This window comes from Aphelocoma coerulescens, chromosome 14 (genome assembly GCF_041296385.1).
Source record: "Aphelocoma coerulescens isolate FSJ_1873_10779 chromosome 14, UR_Acoe_1.0, whole genome shotgun sequence".
Lineage (NCBI taxonomy): Eukaryota > Metazoa > Chordata > Aves > Passeriformes > Corvidae > Aphelocoma > Aphelocoma coerulescens.
This window is the reverse complement of record NC_091028.1, coordinates 15,662,909-15,685,572: the sequence shown is the minus strand read 5'-3', so window position 1 is coordinate 15,685,572 and position 22,664 is coordinate 15,662,909. Positions and strand designations below refer to the sequence as shown.

At 42.9% G+C, this 22,664-nt stretch overlaps 1 long non-coding RNA gene across 1 annotated transcript; it reads left to right on the top strand.

The window, feature by feature from the left end:
• The first annotated feature begins 4,177 nt into the window (after nt 1-4,177).
• Nucleotides 4,178-22,325, top strand: LOC138118800 (uncharacterized). Its single transcript, XR_011155288.1, has 3 exons — nt 4,178-4,356; nt 6,005-6,067; nt 22,119-22,325. It is a non-coding gene; the product is annotated as an uncharacterized lncRNA (long non-coding RNA).
• Nucleotides 22,326-22,664: the final 339 nt, after the last annotated feature.

Here is a 22,664-nt window from a genome sequence, read left to right as displayed (position 1 = left end):
CTACAGAAATGAACTGTGCAAGATGGAAAACTCGAAAAGTATACTGTCAGAGTTCCCTTTTAGGACAAAGAATACAATTATATTACAGAAATGTTAAAACTAGAAGAGATGAAATCAGTTAATTTCCTCTGAAAATGTTTGAAAGAGCTTCAGAAAAATAGAATGGGTGACAAAGGGAACAGAGATCTGATCAGAGAGACAGTAGGATGGGAAAAAGGCTTGCTCCATTGAAATCAGAGGTAGTTTTGGCATTGCCTTCAATAGAATGAGGATTTCATCAGCTCTAATGTTTAACACACCACAGCTTTAGAGTGCCTTTCCTAAGGAGGATGCTGTGTCCTCAACTCCTGTTTGCTGTAGGCATCAGCTGGTTCCTGGCAGCTGCTGTCAGGTGATGGCTGGGAAGGGTGGAAAGGGTGCAGGAGGGGGGAGGCTGCACAGCAGGGCAAGCCTTGCAGCTTGGCATTCTTCCCATTTCTGCAGCCAGGTCAGCTGTTTTCTTCCTCATCTCATCTCATGAAACCTACACAGGTGTTTTCTTTCTATACATAAAAATCCTCCCCTCTGTTTTCTCCAAGGGTCTCTAGGACAACTTCCCTCAGCTGAAACTCCTGAGGAGCAGTTTCCAGACATGAGAAATCAGCTTTTCTTCTGCTCTTCACTGTCCCCATGCACTTTATCAGCAGGAAGAAGACATGAGCCCTTTTGCAGCCTCCATTCTTGTGCATTCCTACTCCTTGCCCCAGCTGGATAGCATTAGGTCTCCAGTTGCAGACTTTATTGCCAGGCTCCAGTGAGATACAACCCAAACACTCAGGCAATAGCTTTTTACTGTGAAGACTTATCAGTGGTTTTGTTTTCTTTTCTTCAGTTGACCAAATTCGAGAGGGGTCTAGAAGGAGCATAAGTGGTGTGGTTTAGTGGGTAACCAAATACTTACAGTGTGCTGGAGAGCATGGCAAGCAGTTTCAATTCTCCAATCTTGTGCTGTACCTCCAGCGTGAAGTACCAAAAAACTATTGTAAGTACACACATGAAATCACTCAAACATATCTGGAAATTAGAACTGCTCTTCCTGGGTTTCAGATTTTTAATGGTTACGTTATTCTGGGACTACAGGCACGGAACTTTGTTTCTCCTCTTGCACAGCTTTTAGGTGCAAACCCCAATTGAGTAAGTACCCACAAGCCTACTCTTGCAAAGCAGCTTTCCTAACAAAAACAGGGTGGACGGCGAATTTCAGTAGTACTGTGCTGCTTTGTGTCACTGCAAAGCAGCACTTTTTCTTCAAACAGCCACAAACAATGTCAAGTGGTCCAGACTCCCTGAAGAAATGCAAAAAAAGGGAAGATTCTACTAAAAGCAGGCAAACGGGGACTTGTGCTATGGGATGGGCAGCCAGGCTGGTCTGATGGGGGCTGTCTAGTGGAGGGGCTGGCTGCTGTGTCATTCCTCAGCACTGCCTGCAGCCTGCACTTTCCCTTTGGCTGACAAAGAACGGGGACAAAGCTGCTGCAGCTGGTTAGGGGAAGGCTGCTTGTGCAAGGTAAAACGCTCAGGTTTGTGAGGGGTATTTATAAAACTGTTTCTGGGAGATGATTTACCATAATAATAGTTGAAACTGGAGACTCCTCCAGAAAAGAACATTTGCTGTCTAACAGACAGCTGCTGATGTAAATGTTTATGAAGAGTTTGTTAAGTATGTGACATTGCCTGTATGGTAATGCAGAAATTACACTGCTAGTGAAAGACATGTTATGATAGAAAAATCAGTGGATGAAGAATGGATGAGAATGGTGCCAAAGCAGGATGCCTGCTATGACAAATGCAGTGTCAGGCAAGAGCAGCATGAAGAAAATCTATTAGCTACATATATTCACTGTTAGTGGCATATCTTGAATTTGTCATTTTAAGATGCTATTAAAATTAATGCTGTCCTAAGAGGTACTCCTGGAACTATGTATAAAATTGCCTAATTAGTTTAAAAAAAAAGAATTCCAATGAGATGCAGGATTTTGGGTGAGAGGCAGCGAGCACATAAGTATGCCACCAGACACTCAGAAAATGGACTCTCCTTGGAGAGGAATGCTTTGTCTCTCATTTCCAAGAACTGCCTTGCAGCAGAATTGAAGTGGGAACTGAAGATCACAACTGCAAATCTTTCAATTCTGAAAGGTGTTCTTTTACTTATTAAAAGGGCATTTAACTGAATGGATTCATAACACAAACCAGTAGGTTTAATTAAGTGAAATAAATTACCCTCTCATTGAAACTCTTTCATTTACAGATGCAGACCCTGAAATCACTGGTCACTAGTTTCCATGTCCATGATTTAATCTGACAGTGAAACAAAGGGAAACCCTGATATCCAAAACAGATGCAAATGTTTTTCAGATCTCTTTCTCTTCCTTTCCAGTCCACTGGAGGACCCAGAAACAGATGTAATGACCTGGCTGTGGGATCTGTAAAATAATCAGAACAGCTAAATGTTTGGCCCTACTGTGGGCTCACAGCTGATGGGAAAGACCAGCACATTTTCAAAGGTGGAATGGAGTCAGAAATAAAGCGGAGGCAGGTGCATGAGCTGGCTGGAGGGAAGTGCTAGAAATGCCAGCAGACAAAGTCAGAGACGTGTGGGAGCAAAAGGGAACCTCCCCAGCTCCAAGCCATGGTGACCTGGCCTTTTTCAGGTGGGGTTGTTCCCTGAACCACGCTGGTCAGGGGTGTTGAGTGTGGTTAGAGGTGGGGAGGGACCCATCCGAGCATTTCTCCAGCCTAGACTGATGTTTTGTTGTCCCTGCCCCTGGGTTTATCCTCCCACCATCAGTGGGTGTTCAAATTGGCAGTGAGCACCCCAGCAAGGCCTGTAGGTACACTCCTCTCTGCTGTGGCAGCTCCCAAGTCAACAGGGGCAATCACAGCCTGGAGATCCCCCATTCTACTGCTAATGACTTTGGGGAGCCTCTGGGATTAGGTACAGTGTCCATGCTGACACAGAGCTCTGGGGAGGGCTCCTGTACCCCACTTTCACAGCTATTGACACACAGGTTCTGTTACCATGATGTCTTAACATTCAACATGAGTGTCTCATCTTTCTTAAAACAAGAGGGGGAGGAATGTGGGGAGGAGGGATGGGATTGGCCTGCTAATCCTAATAAAAGGAAGCCCATTTAAATGAGTAATTTTACAAACTACTGAGCACTTGTGCTGAGTAAGAAGTGAAGCCTACTGCTGTTAGATGTGGCAATAACAGGCTGCTTTTATTATTAAAGCCACCAGGAGGGAATACCTAGAAACAGATGCTGCCAGTGAACCACACAGACTTTGAGCAGGAGATCCTCTCAACATGTAAGTGCAGGAAAGCATTTCCTTTCCTAAAAAAAACAGAACATCAACAACAACAAAAAAAACCCCCCAAAGTCCCACCAGATTCAAAGCAAAACCATTGAAAAAAAAAAAAAAAAAAGGTACTATGCACGTTGCACCTATCTAAATGATCCTTTTGCTATGCCAGAAGGTACCCATTGCATGGTCTGTACACACCACTGCACCATCCATTCTCTGGAATGCTTAAAACTTGTGCAGCAAAAATAGCAAAGGAGGGGAACATGCACCAGGACACCTGGAGGGAGCTCTCAGTGTCAGACCCTGCCTCATGCAGACACCACCACAGCCTTCTCCCTGTGAGGAGAGGGAGACACAGAACAGGAGCCCCACATGAACAGCTACAATAAATATTAGAAACCATTTGAGAACCAATTTTAATAGTTAAAATTTAATTTTGGTGATTTATATATTAATATTTCCCAATTCTTGCTTAGGGGAGACAGCAGTTGTAGCATTTACAAAGCTGCCACAATCCTCAGAATTTGCTTAGATGGTGGTTTTGAAGGCATGTGCTGCTAATCAATGAGTTAATGATTTCTCCCATGCTGTAATCCATCATTTTATCGCAGCACACAATTTAGCAATTTGCTTATGCTAATTACTACACCAGCCAGAGCAGTTCTGAGCATAGCTCCAGGCTATGGCTAGAGAAATGTTTGCCATGTTATTTACATTTCCTCCATTTACCTTGGGAAAGGCCCAGAATCCAAAACACATGAGGAAAATTTACTAAGCTATCAGAAATATTCATCCTGCAGTTGGTGAGTTTCCCTCCAAGATCACTGGAAAGGAGGCTTAAGGAAAGCTGCTCTTATCTCCTGGAATCACTGAATGCCCAGGGGCAGCTGTGAACAGGACCTGGAGGCAAAAGGGGCTTCCTGCACTGCTGCTGGCACCAGTAAATGTGTGCAGGGGTCAGGGTTAATCACAGGAGCCAGGCAGTCCGAGGGACAGCAGGCAGAGCACTAGGTGGGCATCCCTTTTAGGCTTTATGTTCTATCTTGTGTTGTATGAGGCTGCTTTGCCCTTGCTGAGGGCCAGGGCATCCTGCTCATCCTCGTGGGGCTGTTCCCTGCGGGAGTTCCTCTCCTGCCTGTCTGTGCCGTAGGAATTCACCCATCTCTTGGGCACCAGAGGAGGATTCACTTCCTCCTGCACCCCCAGTGCAGCCAGCAGTGGCTGCTGTAAGGGAGAAGGAGCCTTCAGGGTGTCCTGGTGTGCGATTTTAATCACGAGGGTGGATGGTCCAGTGTGTCTGAGGGAGCTGCCAGGCGAGACAGAGACACCGAGACACTCTTCTCCCTCCCCTGCTGGGAGAGCCCAGCAGGATCCGTGCCATCAGAGGGAGAGTCAGGTGCTCTCCTGGATGGAGCTCTGCATCCCGGGGAGTGCAACAGCATCACTTGCCCAAGAGAGTGAGCACTGGGTGGGTGTTTGAGAGGGCAGCTGTGCCTGGAGGGAGTTTGACCCTCCTGCCATGCCCTGGCCTTGCTGGGAACCCGAAGGCAATGTTGAAATTGCACACTGGACAATAGTTTTTAACCTTTGGCATAATCACTCTCTTTAAAGTAGCACAGGAGACTTTCCTGACAAGGCCATTACTGTTGAAAGGACAAAAGGAAAGTAGTTACTCGGCTGTGTTCAGAACTGGGTTATCAAATTAGCTTCAGCCACTTTCAATTACAGAATCTTACGGTTTTGAAATGAGCTCTAAATGAGGGGCTATAATTCTTTGTCGACAGTGAGCAAAAAGAACATAATCATCATTATTTAACAGGGGCCTACAGCCTAGCTAGCTCCCAGATAAGTTCATCCAAGAAAAAAAAAGGATTCAATTGGTATAAGCAAGCAAAAGATTATCAGCTGGCCAGGCTTCAGTGCATTTCTCCATCCTGCAGCTAAGGAAGTGACCTTGGGATTCATCCAGGAGGGATTTACTCCCAGAGCCATTCTGAATCACTAGCTAATTAAACATAAATACATAAGAAAAATTAGAGCAGTAGGGGTTGTCCCAGGCATGCATTATTCCACCTTTAGCTGGGCTGTGTTCTGCCAGGGCTTCCACTCTGCCTGAAGACTGTTGTTATTATAATGGCATTGTTAAATCCTACCTGTCTGGTGGCTGCTGCTTTACAGTAACAAGGAGAGGGAAGAGCTGGGCTCATGCCAATAGAAAGAAGGTTCATTTGTGAGATCAGGCAGCCTCCTGTAAGAAGCCAGTGCCTGGCCTACTTCACTCATTTCCCCTGATGCCATGGAGAGGGAGCAGCCTTTTGCTGTGCCATCCTCACCAGCCACAGGGCTGGGTGCCAGAGGCCAGCTTGGCTGGGACCACAGGACCACCAGCAGTAGGTGCCAAACCTTTGGGTGTGCAAGGGTCCTGTACAGGGGCTGTGGGGAGCTGGTCCCATCCTGTCACCATCCTCACTGTCCCCTGGAGGAACCTATTCCCAGGATGAAGAGAATGGCCATGCCCCAGCAGCCTGCCAGCCTTGCACACCCAGAGTGTGACTGGCACCTCTGAGGCCATCTTCCAATCTGTGTTTGCTATAACCCAGCCTCTGAAATCTGTATAAATACGGGAAGGATGTTGAGCTACAGTCTCTGTTTTTTTCAGTGCCTCCATCTGGAAATGAGGGGCCATGGTTCTTCTCTCCATTTGAGCACAGCAGCTGCAGGGGTAAGTGTGAGAAGGTGAGAAACTTCAGGGTAGCCAGCTTAGGCTTGTGTCCATGTGGGAGTGACCACACGGGGCCACGGATGGATACACCATGAGTTAGTCTGCACTCTTCCCCTCCACTGCACACTCCTAACACAAAGTAACTGTGAAGTCATCTGAGAGGTCTTGAAAGCAAATTCTGATCTGCTCTACCTCACATGAAGCTGAAGGTGTAATTACTCCACCTAACTGTAGACCAACACATCTGCTCAACGAGCTTACACCGCCCCTAAGGGGGTGGAGAAAGAAGCATCACCAGATTTGAATGAGGTTGGGGGTAGGGAAGCAAGTTTTGAGCCCTTTCTGTTACATTTTCAGGAAGATTTTACAGAACAGGTGGACAATCCAGAGGCCATTTTCCTTCTCCTGTTCACTGGTTTGCAAAGGTCAAGTTTACTATCTCCTGGCCGTTGATAACTTTGGCCCAAATTTCTGTGGCAAAATTCTGTCTCTGCTGAAGTCAAGGGAGTTTTGCCATTCATTTCAACAGGCCATTGGTTCTTTAATTTTTATTCTGTGTTTCTGAATCAACATTGCCCCCAGGCTTGGGAATGTATTTAGATTTACACACAGTCATGAATACACACACAAATGAAAGCGACAGAGAAAGAAACCATTTCAAGTCCCACAGCTTTTATTAATTTTTTCAGCCCTTGTTCTCTACATTAATTTTATTTTCAACAAGATTTCTATTCTATACCAGTTGCAAAATGGATATCTGGGGAAAACTCATGCCATTTAACAATAGATTTGTTATTCCTGATGCTGTCAGGAATGCAGGCATTGACTTTCCTGGTTTCCTTGACAGTTTTGTCATGTTTATTCTTTTCATCATAAATGAAGTTTCATTGACAATGCCTAATAGCTGCTGGAATTGCTCTTAAGTTTTCCTTGGGAAAAATCAAAATCTTGTAACTGAAAATCGAATGATTGTGAACAGTGGGAATATGGAGGTCAGTCAGTTGTATGGTATAAGATTGCATCCTGAAAAGGTGCAGAATGTCTCCTTAAAGGATGCATTGCTTTACAAAGGGTTATAGCAATTGCTCTCAACTTGCTGACCAGAATGGCAAAGAGCTCTCATTTAAAAAACTTGAAGTTGATAGAAAATTAATGTTCCGATTATCCCTGGAGTGCAAGCATTTCTTTTCTCACCAGAGATACGGATATTGGGAAGAACAGCATGCAATTTGGGCACACTGGGGTAGGATGCTGTGAGGAACATCAGAAAAGGAGTTTCATTTGGGTGTTGAATGAACAAGCAGTGCTCGAGCTCACTCCTGCGGTTGTTGCCAGGCTCGCGTGCTTCTTCCATGACTTGGTTTAACTTCCATGAAACAGGGTTTGATCTTTCCCCTTCCTGGTATTTTTTTTCTGTGTTGATACTTTACAGGAAATAGAGACTCTCGGGGGCTTGATTTTGTCTGGTCTACTTAGCCCTGCTATTAATTAAAGTGTTATTAATTATAGACAGTTCTGTTTACATCTGCCATTTCACAAAGTGCTGGCTGGCTCCTGGAGAATCCATCATCAACACTGTTAGTGCAAGGAAGATAGTTCCAATTTTTAACTCTAAACACACCAGAGATCATTAACAAGCAAAAGTCTTCTCTCAAGAAATCTGGGAAATTTTCTGCACTTTCTCTTTAGCTTTCAGAAAAGAGAAATCCCCCTGCCTGCTACATAGAGTGCAGTTCATGTGCACCCATAAGGTGCTGTAAGAGGAATTAGCACTTTAGTGTGCAAAACAAAGAGGCAGCTGGCATGGCTGCGCTGTGTTTACACACCTCGTTCTCCCAAACCTTTGTTAAATGGTCTAATGAAACAAGGTGCTCTGAGGGAAAAGCCCATTTAACAGAATAACAAATCCCATTAGCTCAGTGGAGCTGGAAATCTACTGCATAATAAATTAACTCTGAATTCGTGGCTTTGAACATAAATTTCCTGGTCTAGGCTGATACATTTTTAAAGCTTGTATCCAACTTGGCTAATAAGCTCTGCATTGGTTTTCCTTCCTTTCCATCCTACGTTTTGATGATATTTTTTCTCTCAGTGTCTATCAGAGCAGCAGTTTCCTTGCTCAGGCCTCCTGCTACACAAAGAATAGCTGCTGTTACTCTGGCTGCAGGGGCACTTGTGCATCTGTGTTCAAGAGTGAGACACAAGACGGACCTGTAAGAAAAGGACTGTCCCTGTCCCAAAGGCCTGGCAATCCAAGGTGCTTTCATAATTAAAGTCCACATATGCACAGAGCGGGGAGAGCAGAAATGCTGTCTCTGAGTGACACAGTCAGCTGCACACAGGCCAGTCTAGACTGGAAAATAGTATTGGCTCTATATGACTTGGTGCCTTGCCCACGGTAATAAGCCAGGAGACAGGTTTTACTGATCTGGATTTAACTCAGCACAAATGTGGCTATGCAGCATCCAGGCCAGATCTGCCCACTGCACTGTGGGAACCTACTTGGGGCTCATCCAGCATCTCAGCTTTAGGCTCTGTCATGTAGTGTAAGAATATGTTGTCTCCAGTGCAGAACACATCAACTGTTGTCTTGAACTCTTGTCCCACTGGCGAGCTGCCAGAGAGATCCATAGTAGTAAACACTGAAATCCTGGTAGAATTAATTTCAGCTACCTCCCTTTCAGTTACTGCTTCTGACTGATCACAGTGGCTTCATGGATTAAACAGTGAAGCCACCAAATCAAACTACTTGAATAAAAGCTGAATTTCCATCTTGTGGAGCCAGACTGCATCCTGCAAAGCTCTTTGCTGGCAAGATGGCTCAGCCAGGTTATATAATTGGCACCCTCACAAGCTTTTCACCCTTGTCTGAGTGGCACTCGAAAGGAGTGAAGTTCTCTCCTACCCTTGAAAATATTGATGAAACTCAAAGAGTGCTTGCTGCTGAATGTCCCACTGATCACAAGAAGATGAGGGTGCACAAAACCTCACCATCAACAAGAAAAGAGCTTCTGAAAGGACAATCTTTGTACCTTTTAAAGAAAAAAATTTAAAAATCAGCGATTCTCAGGAGCATTCTCACCAAGTTCATTTCGATCCTTTGCTCACTAATTCCTGGCATACACGATAGAAGAGCTACAGATCTGACCCAGAGGCTGTTTTTTTACTGCTTGTGTTCAGGAATAGCTGGAATGTGCTCTCTGCCTTTCTGTGGCAGGCTGGAGGCTTTGCCTGCCTGTCTGGGCATGCCATGGTGGTGTATTGACCCCTTCAAAAAAAATATCTCCAACCTCCCAAGGCACCAGCTGAACTTGGGCCTGTGAGCCTACTCTGCCTGGCCATGGGAGCACGTTCTGGGGCTTGAGTTCAAGCAAGAAGTAAGTCTGTCCTTGTGGGCTGAATGCACACACACTTCTGAAAGGCAACAAGGATACAGTGAGCTAAAATCTAACCTACTGGGGTGAATCAGTTCTGGTGTAACTTCATGCATGTCAGTAAAATTACACTTCAGCCAGGATCTGTGCATGCTGAGTACATCACTGAATTCATTATTGTCTCCTGTAGAGCAACTGAGGCATTTCTGGGAGGAGAACTTTCAAGGGTAGAACGCCATCATAACCCCAGGTACATCAGTAAGGTTACCTGGGTAGTGTAGAGAAATATTTATTAATATTCAGGGTCATCAAACCCTCTGCAGAGTGCCAGTCCCTACAGAGCAGGTGTGCAGGTGGAGGAGACCTCTCCGAGTGGAGCTGTAGCTGCTGGATCTTCTCATCCTGTTGAGAAAAGGACAACTGCATTGGGGCCTGGAGCTCAGATCAACACATACCTGTTTCTGTTCCCTCTTGGGTCTGGTTTGGGGTCAAGGAGTGTTCATTCAGTGACAGGTAAGAGCCAGGGCTGGCTGCTCTGCCTGAGTAGCACTTGTCAGCAGCAGTGCTTAGCAGACAGCCTAAAGTCAGGGACACAGAGAGGAGGAAAGCAGCCAGAACTCTGGGAGTCAGAGGAAAATCCCTGTGTATCCCTGTGTGTCTTCCCACAGGCAAGAGCTGTACGTGACCACCATCCACCCCAGAACTGCCACTCTGTGCCAGCTGTTCTACCCTTTGGCTGTTTTTCTCACTTGAGAGCAAAAGGCAAGTGCAGCTTCCACAGCAAATCCACAGCTCTCCACTGGCACGTGCTCCCAGGGGAATTTCCATCAGTGGCAACCATGGGGTGTGTGCTGGGGACAGCCCTGCCTGGGCTGAGCCACACACAGCTCTTGTGCAGAGCCTGGCTGGAGCTGGTGGCACGTGTCCACTTCCACCGTGGAGTCTGAAACTTTTCCATGTTCTAATGTGCATTTTCAGGATGTTAATGGCTGAAGGTAGTGTTGTTTAGCTCCTGTTTTGTTTCCTGGACTTAGCTGGACTAAATCAAGAGGCTGGCGTTAGAGTAGCTTGTGGGGAAGCAGGAAATTGCTGTTGAAGCATTTTTGCAGGTCTATATGGTAGAAAAAATGAATCAATTATTAAATACTGTGGGGGAAAAAAATCCATGAACACTATTTCTGCTGTCATACAACTCAGCTTGGTCAAACAACCTGCTGAAGAGGAAAAATGTTCCAGGTGATGCTTTAGAGAAAGTGTGTCCCCAAGCCTGTGCCTTAGCTCATGTTACAGAACCCAGTATCACATTAGGGGCCTTGCCACCAGACGTGGGAAATAGAGGGGAGTGGGACTCCAGAAATCTCTTTTCTGAGTTTAAAACAATCATTACATCAGGAGAGTTTATCTTCTATCAGTGTTTTAGCTTTGGGTTGGTTTTTGAGTACCAGAGCTGTGTACAAGCAGCTTCTACCCTGGAGTCACATAAACAGCTAAGATGAACTTGGGTAGATGTTGTGTGTTGCCATCCTTAGCAAGAGCTAGTTTATTGTACCAGGCTCACAGTCACAGCAGAACTGTGATGCTTGTGAAATTTAATGCTCCTAAAAATGACAATTGCTGTCTCCCATAAAGTTCACTGCACTCTGTTGTCTAATGTCCCTGCACTTCTGTCACTTGGCAATTTCCACATTGCCATTTTAAATGGTAAGTATTAACAACTAAGATACATTTTATTGCTTATTGAAGAGATGGAAGATTCATGGAGACTATTTCTTCTGGTGCATGAGAGGTTCATAGACTGCTTTGACCATGGATGTTAAAATTGGAATTGAACTCATCCATATTTCTGAATGTGTAAAGCAAAGACGAGCTCTCGTGGTCTGTACTTACAGCTTTACAGTAAGAGATTCAGCAGCTCTTCATAAGTTTCATATAAGCATCACTTGATTATTTGAGATTTTTGAAACTATAAAAGCTTTTAAGTATGGGGACATGCTGTAAGAGCTGCCAGCTCTCAGATATTTTTATAAATAGCAAACAGCATTTTTTGTGTTAAGGCAAAGTTCAAATAGAGAAAAGCATCTTGCTTTCTTCTGTGTGCATTTTTGTGTAGTAGCTTCTCAAAGGGCAGCTCCTAAAATAAAACTGTTTACAAAAACCTCCTCAGATAAAAACATTTCACTTCTAAGATTGAGCATAAAATCTTCACATCTTGCACTTGAGCTCTGATGTGCCTTGCTCTCATATTTTGCCCAGAGGCTTGATTACTGTTCCATTACTAATACAAATGGAGGAGTTTTTGTTTCAATTCAAGCTCTTCAAAGAAACTCTCTTCAAGTCATCAAGGTCTAGCCACTGTACTCTTCTAATCTCTAGCTATAGCTTTCTTGCTTTTTCCACTTACTGTTTAAAATCTATTTTCTGCTTACCCTTTTATAACTTGAATATAATGGTATTTTTTCTTTTCCTCCCTGTTCTCCTTGCTTGTCTTTCTTGCTTTGCCATGCCTTTGTGAAGGTGTATTCTGCTTTGCTTCTCTGCAATACAACTCAAACCCTGGCAAATGCACAAGTGTGGCTGAAGAAAGAAGTGAGAGGGTAGTAGTTCCCAATACCCAAGAGGACAGCATTATTTCTAACAGTGGCTAGACTTACTGTTAGGTAGTACAACCTAGTGTGTTTTGGAGGAGTCCAGTTCCTTGTCTGACAATTAATGTAAGCAATTGTTATCGTGGTTCATGTGCTCGTTCCGTGTTTCAGTACTCCAAGTTCATCGTTCCACAAGTTGTCCCAGTGCTCTCCTCAATAAACTGAAGAAATGTCTGTTTCCCTGTGGTGGATGCAAATAAGGAAGTGCTGCTTCCGACAGAAATTTCATAACAGTAGCAAAAATGACACAGTGAAACATTTTCTTTTTGGTAAGCTTAGGCATTCTCTTTGGCATTTCTGCACAGTTTTACTGTGTCATATATGTACAAATTGCAGTTCTGATGAGCAGTTGAGGGCATTCAGAACTCTGTTCAATATTTTCTTGTTTTCACTTAGAATCTGATTTAGATTGACTACATTGGTGTATGTCTGAGTCTGCTGAAGTGAAAGTGTCATTTTCCTAATAGAGTTTTGTTCTATGGCTGCATCGCTAATGGCCTGGTTACACTGCTTCCTAGGAACGGCCTAATTAAAGGTTTGACATTGAAAAAGTGATTAAAATTTGCATGGGGAGATATTGAATTAATTAATTTTTTTCCTGATGAGTTGATAAGTAATAACATGCATTTAGGTAAATATTAGAGCTCTGATCCAACGGACTTGCTGGACAGAAGCATCTATTCCAAGGGTGACATTTATTCCTCACTGGTTTCTTTAGCATGTGTTCAAAGTTAACCCGATACTACAAAGGATATACCCAGAATAGAAGGTGAAACCTTTATGACAGTGTCTGGCAGGATCATGCCTATAACTCCACATGTGTATTTACTTTTGAATACACCTTTGAGATTTTAAAGAATGCTGCTTCATGAAATTTCCTGGGTGAATCACTAATGCAGGGTTAGGCTCTGGGTAGTCTTACTTGTACCAAGCAGTGCACACTTCACACAGTAGCCCCACTGAAGTGATAGACTATCAAACCCATATCAACAACGCTCCAGGAGTCTGTCCTGTTGTTGGCTGGCTGAGTGTATCACTATTCCTCATGCCTAGGCTGAATTCACCAGTAGGTGTATATTTAAAAGGCACTTATTTTTGCAGTAAGCATGGAATAGGCCCTTGTATAGACATAATGGCATAATTCTTCTTCCCAGTGTGACTGTATGGGCCTAAGTGAAGTTATAGTAGTCCAAATTAGTCGTTGATGTATGGAATAGACGCTGCACAAGTACTGGGGGGAACTTTCTTCCTGCTGTTACATTGTCGGAGAAGTGTTTCATCTACCTCTCCTAACATGATATACAATGTTTTCAAAAGGATTCAGACCTTCAGGCAACTTCACGCTCATCTCCAATGCTTAAAATGCATCATGTAAATCAACTGTGGGCAATTATAAGCATTGCCAGGAGCAGTGCAAGCACATGGCTGAATGCGTGGTGGGCAGCAGCACTCTGTGCTCTGAATGTCCATGGAGCTCAGCAGGGCCAGTACATCTTCCCTGCTTTAAAGCCACGTGTGTGCATGTGCAAATCTCTGTTTTTCTCTCTGTTCCTTATCTCTGCTCAGGGAGGAAGGAAAGGCTCACTGGTCGTCACCAGCTCATGAGCAAAATAAAACAGGAATTATCACAACTTACGTGTTAGCTGTTTCCATGTCTGTTCTTCTGAAGTGTGCCTGCAGTGCCTGGTTGTAAGTAGGTGTAACAAGAATTTATGCTTTAGCATAGCAGGCTGAAGTAGAGAAGGCTCTTGTTGCTGTCTCACAAATACGCTCTGCTTTTCTGGGGAGATGATGTATTTTGAAGGACTTGAATACCAGACTTCGAGGAATGCAAAATTCAGATGTTTGAGGATCCACTAGCCAAATGAACAAAGGTGCCAAAAGAAGGGCAAGGGCTCTTCATATTATAGAGTCAGCGAGGGAAAGTCTGAGTGCACCAGAATTCTGTTGATAATCCAAACTTCTGCTGAGTAATTCCCTACAGGAACAGAAAATCTTCTGCATGAAGAGCTGACCCACTTCGAGCAGGGAAACTTTATATCAGAGACAAGTAACAAGTTAACAAGAATCATTCGGGAGGCAGGTTATTTAAATCTTACAAACCCAAAGAGGGAAAAGCTCTCTTGAGCGAACCAGGGAGCTCTTCAGTAATTCCCTGCATTTCCAGCAGACAGAATATCTGTTCTGTCGCTGGCCATCTCAGTCTGACCTCCCCGTGTCCAGTTTTATTCACAGTTAACTGAAATGTGCTGAACAAAAGAGCACAGATCTAATTTATTCCCACACCTGTGGCCCCAGAGGTCTTTACTAGAGCTGGAGATAGCCAGAGCCAGGAGAATGCTGTGTGGGTCCTTGGGCAGGGATTGCAGGGAAAAAGAAAAGGTACTAAGTGCATTTTTCACTGTAGCCATGCCTGTGTTGTGGGGTTGACTGTCCTGCGTTGCTCTCTCTGCATTCATGGTGCAAAGAAATGGCCCCTGGCAGTGTCCTTGCTGCTGCAGCAGGACCGTGCCTGCCAGTGTCTCTGGACCCCTGCCTTTCTGCTGGGGAGCTGCTGTACCATAGGGTTATGAGCTACTCTGGGTGCCTTCTACTGCCCCTTTCATGTGCTTTAAAGCAAAAAGAAATTGTGGTTTTGTCCTTTCCTTTCCTTTCCTTTCCTTTCCTTTCCTTTCCTTTCCTTTCCTTTCCTTTCCTTTCCTTTCCTTTCCTTTCCTTTCCTTTCCTTTCCTTTCCTTTCCTTTCCTTTCCTTTCCTTTCCTTTCCTTTCCTTTCCTTTCCTTTCCTTTCCTTTCCTTTCCTTTCCTTTCCTTTCCTTTCCTTTCCTTTCCTTTCCTTTCCTTTCCTTTCCTTTCCTTTCCTTTCCTTCTCTCATGGACTGGCATCAGGTTTTTTGATTTGTGCATGCAAAGTACATGAAGAAAAGTCAAAGTCATCAATAAGTTTTTTTTTTTTTTTTTTTTTTTTTTTTAGAAGGCAGAGATAGAAAAGCAGTAAAAATCTCCCTGTTAAATTGGACTCTGAGCTCATTGACTGGAGTTGCTCTTCCTGGTCTGTTAGGATCCAAAGGCACTGCTTGGTCAATGACAGGGTTTTTAGGACTGCTACAATGCTAATGAACAATGCCACACTTTTTTTCCCTGTGCCCAAATGATGGTGGCAGTATATCTGCATAGGCAGGGTGCTAGAGAGAATTAATTCAACCCTTGGGGACAAAAATAAACAACTTTATTAGACCCCGATGCAACTGAGCAGCAATGCTCATTTTTTTCAGAGGCTTATTAAACTTTGATAAAGCATAGTATACAACAGCAGGAGGATGTGCTGTGGGTGTGTAATTATTGGCCTCAAATGATCTCTCTGGGCACAGCTGAGGAAAAGAAAGAAACCTGCTCAGGTGAAATACAGAGGCCAACGAAGCCTGTCCCAAAGGCTCTCACAAACCAAATACTGCGGAAGGTGTGGAGCCCTCGCAGGTGTTGGGGTAAGCAGTGGTTGCAACAATTGAACACTTGGCAAACAATCCTTTTAGCCTGGGAAGTAAATTTTAGTGGTGAGTGGCTTACATTCTCCTTGCCTGTATTCAGTAGCCATGTCTGCCTGAAGACAATGCCAATAATGCCAGCTCGACAGCCACGAGGCGCTGCTTGGCTTCGGTGCCTCTCTCGTGTGTCACAGCAGAGTTTCCCCCAGAGCTGCTCCACTTCCAGCCCTCGGTGAGATGCAAGTCTAGCACAGGCTCTGGGCTGATGTTTGCTGCCTTAACACAGTCTCCCTGACCATCATAGTAAATGAGGAGACATGGGACTCAGGAAAGGCAACTCCTCTGAAATGAATAATGCTAAAATTGTAAATAATTCACAGCCTTTAGGCAGCTCTCTGTGCACCCCACACTGTGTGCACATGAAACACACCATTCCAGTAATTTCAAACATCAGTGTGGGAGCCAGCCTTGTTCAGTGTTATTCTATCAGGCAAATGTTGTACAAATTTTACACACAATAAGTGGTGGGTTTTGTGATGCTGCTGAGAATCCATCACTGCTGCTCAGGGCCCTGTGTGCTAGGCACTAAAATAGAGAACAGCCTTGCCTGGAAGAGTTTCCAGTCAAACCATGAATGCCAAATGGATGTACACAATGAGAAGAAATGCCATGGTAAGAGTTACACTGCCCAGCAGCCCCTTATTAGATGTATCTTGTAGATGTCCCGGGAGAAGTGGGATCTGAAGAAGAGGCAAAGCAATGTTTGCACGTGCCAAGTCTCTCTTTGCATGGCTACTGTCAGGTAGAAATGCCTGTGCAGGAGGAGGAAGCCTCTTATTGGCATGGTGCTCTCTCTGTATACACATATGTGTGTGTGTAGGGGTTTTTTGTAAAATATACGTATATATATTGCTGGTAGTAATTACAATGTGCAAAGGAAGAATCATTAATAATGAAGGGAGAATGAGCTTTAGGCAACCTAATTAAAAACCTACTCTCTTTATTAGTTAGCAAGGTAATCTAAGTCAACCTCTGGCTCTAAAGATTTTCACTGTACTGTGAACGAAATTAATCATCTGTTAGAGAGTATTTTCTTTAACTATTCACCTTGGAAAAAGACTATTGGCTAGAAGTGGATTTTGGAAGAAAATTAATAGATGCAGCTGGGATTGGGGTTTGGGGTTTATTGTAATGTGGTTGTACCTTCTGACACCCTGAACATTGCTTTCTGTGTGGGTACCTGCTGATCTGGAGTGCTTCACACTGAGTATTTGGCATCCAGGGTAAACCCTACTCATATAAAATTCTCCTCTTGAGTCCAGTGCTTCTGATAAAACCTTCTCTCAATTTTATCTTCTCCTAACTGAAGAATTGTTTTTCTCTCAGTCTAAGGCACTATTAAGGTTTCGAACAGTTAATTTAAACTTGTGTTTTGATTGTCCCTGTCTGGGAAATGTGGAAAAAGAAGAGAGTGGTAATTTTCTAGAAATATTAGTGCTTTTAAACATTCCAGTGCTGATAGAAGTAGATCTTCAATAAAAGTTACTGTGTGCCAACACGTGAACTAATTGGTACAGGGATTGCAATATCTGAGATCTCTGCTGAAGTGCTGCTGGTGACTTGGATTTAGTAAGGTCTGCCTAAGACAATTTTTTGGGTCCTGTTTCTGTGATGAGAGGATGTATAAGAAAATAAATCTCCTTTATGACTAAGATGACTGCTTGTAAAAACAGACATCACTCTTTAAAAAATCTGTGGGATTTTAGTCAAGTTTGCATCAGCTGTAAATCTGTTGCAGGGCATTTTCTTTGTGTTCAAAGGGTTTACCATTCTGATTTTTTTTCTTAATATTTTCATATTTTATGAGTTTCCAGATTAATTTGGTGAGAGGAGGGGGAGATTTGGAAGAAAAGGAGAAAGATAATTAGCCTTTATGTAACAATCAGGCATGCCAAGTTATCTTGAATTATTAAACTTAATTAGTTTCATTTTTTATTCCTGCAGTCTACAAATATCTGTATTAAATGCCAGTCTAAAGTGTGGTATGTTTGATCTGGTGGGAACATGGATTTGTCAATATTCTGCAATGCCACTAATCTTCTGAATAAACCCATGATTCTGCTGTGCTGTCATATTATGAACAGTGAATGTATTTTCATACAGTGTTGGTGGAAAATAAGAGCACCTTAAAATGTACTCAGCATTGTGTGACACATCAATAGTACAGAGGAGGTTTCAATCTGTATTTCTGAAGTTATTCAGGTCTTGATTTCACAAAACCTTTTATGTGTGCAGAACATTATTCATTGCTTGCAACACCCTGTGCAAAACCTTGCCTTAGGTGACACTTCTCCAGGCATGACCTGGCTTCTGAAAAGTGATGTTTTTCCTTGACTTATGGTTATTCCCCTCTCAGGGTGTTGGTTTAGTCTTGGTGAATAATACAGCTGCTACCTCCTGTGGAGAAAATACTTCCTCTCATTTTTACTGTGCGTGTGATGATTTGGTCCCTGCCCCATGTTAACTGTGCTCCTGAAACAGAAAAAAGGAGAAAACACTTTTAGCTCTGCTGGGCGAGGAATAGCCTGAACAGAGAGAAAACGACTGGCACAGAGCTTGTCAGTTTGTGGGAGGGAGGATTTTTACCTCTAAAAAGCTGGTCTCCACAAAGGGGGAGATGTCAGGTAGCAATGGAAATCAAACCCTGGCTGCAGAGCCTCCAGCCATCCCATGCCAGTGGCTGCCAGCTGCAGGTCCCTTGCAGACAGATGGTCACAGGCCCAAGGCAGCAGCACCAGCTGGTCATTCTGCAAGTCCTCTGTAAGTTCAAGGTGCTGCTAATGACCCTCTGCAAGGAAAGCTTTCTTTTAGGCAGAATAGAACAGGGGTGGAAATCATTTGGTGTACAGTAGGAATAGATTATTGGCATAGGTTTTTTTAATGTGGTTTTGTACATACCAGCTTTTAAAGAGAAGACTTTTCAGAATAGTAGGTGCTTTTTGCCGGTACTCACTTTCCAGATAATTATTTACAGAACGCCATAAACCACCTCCAAAGTCAGAGGAACAGCAAGTGCAGGAGTGCTGGCTAGAAAGGCAGAACTGTACTGAAGTAGGCCCAACTCAGTCACTTAAAAATTCATAGAAGCCCCAGCTATCTAATTTTGCAAAGAACAGAATCTCCTAGTTCAGCTGACATTTCAGTACTTTATCTTCATTTTGTGTCTCAGGTGAGATTTTTATAAACTTCACAAAACAGTGACTTGATTCAGCTTCTTTGTTCTGACCAAATCCAAGATAAAATAATGTAAAAAAGTCTTGGATCCATTCTACATATCAATTGGTAGTCATGGTTGATTAAAAAAGGAAGTGTGATAAAAATTTCTCTAAATTGTGGGCCTGTCCCTGGCCGTGTGACCTGATCATCCTGTTTACTGTTAACATCTCTTTTTGGCAAGATGGCATGCACCATATCTTCATTGTATTCCACCTGCAAATTAATCTGTGGCAAAATAAATAATTAGTCTTGTATATTATTAAAGGCAGTGAAAAAGCAAGGAAGCAATTTCCATTCTAATGACAGTTCTAGCTAGAAGAGAATAGTCAAAATGATGGAAAAGGACGTGAATTTTGCCATAATTTTGTTAGAAATTTGAACTGGGAAGAGGGAGTGGGACCTAGAAGGGGAAAGAATATAATGAATGATGGAGTTTTGCCACTCTGTTTTTTCACCCCAGTTCATACCTGCAGCCCTGGCTGAGTGATGATTTACAGCCTTATCAGCTGGATTTTGAATTCGTCTCACATTCCAGGGATTTCAGTATTCCCACACGACTGCACTGCATTAGTGCTCTAATAATGCTGCTGTTTGCTCTTACCCTCCTGCACTGTTTCAGTGATGTGAAAGATTTTGGTTCAGACTGTAACTGGTCACCCTTTTTAATTATCCACTAGGGATGGTATCTATTTCCCTATTGGTTTTGTTTTCTGACCCTGTATTGAAATATTCCCAAAGGTTATCAACAGAATGCTTAGTGAGAGATTTTGCCTTTTAAAGACAACAGAGAGAATGAAAGGATGAATGGGCAACAGTAGCATCCTAAAGCAGTAAGAGGTGCATAATTTATTACTATTTCTCTCTCCTGAGACATTGGTTCCATGTTACAAACAAAGCCTGTCTGTCCAGGACAGAGTTCTGAAGACCAGGGCTTTGGGGATGTTTTCCAAGTTCTGCACACAAACCCGTGTCTGCCCTGCCAGTGTATCTCAGGTAGACTGTACTGCCATATTGGATGAGTCTAAAGTATTTATTGGCATTTTTAGGTCAGCAGTAACCTAGTTAGAATAGTGACACTTTAAGTTATCAATAACTTTGGTACTGGCAGCCTGCAAGAGCAGAGTGAGCATGGTGCTTTGATCTGGAGCACCAGCCTGTCTGCAGGCTCCTCTATGCATTCCTAAGTTAATTACCCTAAAAGGTTGTATCTGTTCCTTCCTGCTCTCATGAGCTAATGACCCTCTGAAATTAAAACTTTCATGTTTACACCTTTTGGATAACTGTGTTCTCTTTGGGAATCTGGACTTTACAAAGAATGGCTCTTGCATGGACTTATTGTCGGTCCCATATATATAAAACATACATTGCCATAAAGGTCTATTTAGGAATGAATCATGTGTATTAAAAACCTGTTTCCTTAAATGTTCTTCTAATTCATATGCATACATGGATTTGTGCTACCATCTTTTGTAAGGCATAAGATGCTTTTGCTATGGAGGTTAGAGAGGGGAAGATAAGAATATGTGCAATTGAGAGTCAGTGATATGAGTGGCCCAGGTGGGAGGGTGTCCTTAATACACAGAATAAGGCACAAAGATGATCTTGCAAGGGATCTATTGATATGAACTGCAGTGGGGAGACATAACAGGAAAATCTGAAGCAGCAGCCAAAACTTCACAGTCAACACAGAAGGCTTTAAAGAAAGTAACTTCTAATGAATCTCAGAGCTAAATCACTGAGAATTATACTAAAAACTTATCCCAAGGGTTTAATTGCATCTTGACAAGGAACAAAATCCGGTTATAAAAACAGCTGCATTTAATAGTAATTATCATACTTTTATCTATCATGGTATGTGATAAAATATCCTGAGTCCTTCATCAAAACTGGGCATGATCCAGGTTGGTGCTAACAGGCAGCTCCTGCTTGCTCTGAAATAGCCCCAAACTCCTTGGTGCTAATGCTAGACTGGTGTTAGGACTGGTGTGAAAAAGCTGCTTACACCAGCTAGCTCTGAACATCTTTATGTTAAAGTTAGATCACAAATGCCCACTTCTGAATGCTTCTGAGTGCCTGTAATACAAATTGATTTAATTTAGGGTTTGATTTTTATTTATTTATTTCCCACTGGAAACTGGATCTCTGTACTCAGCAGATGCTCAGCTTCTGTCAGGAACTGAACTCTAATTAATTTTCTGTATGTATTCTCTGAGTGGTTTTCCAATGTGGATGAAGCTCTTGAATTTAAAAACACTTGTAAGATCAAAATATCTGAAAATGTGCTTTTTGAAAATCAGTTATTATATGAATCAGCACTAAGCTGAAAATAAAATTAGATTTTTCAAGAAAAAAGATCTGCAGTCATTTGCCAGATTTATGTTCCTTCACAAATCTAGACAGAAAGTCAGATATTGGTAAACTGGGTGCAACACTACCTAAATCCAGTAAAGGGTTAGATAGGCAGTAAACACACATAATCTGCTGAAAGAAAACTTGTTAATCTTCTGTTTCGACCTCAGATTAAAAAAAAAAGTCTCAATTCCTTCAAAACATTGGGGAAATTTATTGGAGAAAATTAATACAGGAAACATCCTGGAATATCTGCCAGTATTTGTGGGGCCAAGTTCTTCCATCCAGCGTGGCTGTGTTCTGGCTGTTACTCCTCTGGGATCAGCTTAGTGTAAATGTCTGTAAAGAGCTTTCACCAAGGCTCCAGTTGCCCTTACTTAAATTGAAGTCCAAGCAGAAGCAGAAGACTCTCCAAGCCCCCAAAGCACCCTGGAGTCAGAGTGCTCACTGCTACATTAAGCACAGTTTTGGGCTCTCCTGTTCCTGTTTACTTAACAGAGACCATTCAAAAGCAGGAGGTTTTATTTTGGTTTGATCAGTGTGTCCTGGGTAGGTGAAATACAGACTTTGTAAAATGTTTAGCAAAGGAAAATGTAACACTTGGCACCTCGCCCTAGCTGACACAGGAAGCCAGATAAAATGCAGAGCAAGTAGGAGCTTTTGCTACACTTGTGAATAAAAGCACAAGTGTAGTGGGAATGAACTCAACCCATGAAAGCAGACCCTCTCAAAAAGTCATCCAAGTGTCAAAAAAAGAAAAAAAAAAAATCCAAGGGCTGCAGTTTTTCTTGCATACTTGATTTGCTGTCCTTTGCTGGGGGAAAAACCACTGAAGGAGAGCAGGCTATGGGGAAAACAGACTGGAAAAGAGGGTGGTGAGTCCTCTTACTGTAGTCTGATAATGTTTTCCTGTCTTATTAAAGGTGATGAGCTCCTATGAGACACGAACAACTACGAGAGAAGATTTTTGGCAGGGGACAGAGAGGAGAGCCCTGGTGCAGAGCAGGGGCAAGTACTGAATGCTATCTCTGCACTGAGTTCAGGAATCAGAGCATGCACCATCTTTTTGTTGAAGTGCTAAACAGATCTCCACCATTTCTTATTTGACAAAGCACATTAACACACTGCTTCGTTTCAGATGATGCAAATGGAATGATAAATGGTGATTTCAGTCAACTGACTGGCTGGTGTGAGAGAGTGGCTGTATTATTCTCCAGTGCTGTGCAGTGATTTTCTGTGTCTCTTATTATATAGGTCCCTATATAATTCCCTACTAGCAATTAATTTATCTTCTTTCTTCATTTTAAAAGCAGTTTGAAATAGTAAAAAAGGTGTATATTCTGAAGCATATATGATTTTTAAAATAAGTCAGGCAACAGCTTTTAAATCTACTGTATTAAGATTTGTATTTTGAAGAGATGCTGCTGTTAGCCATGGAGTTGTTCTTTGTTACAGCCCTTCACAGTCAA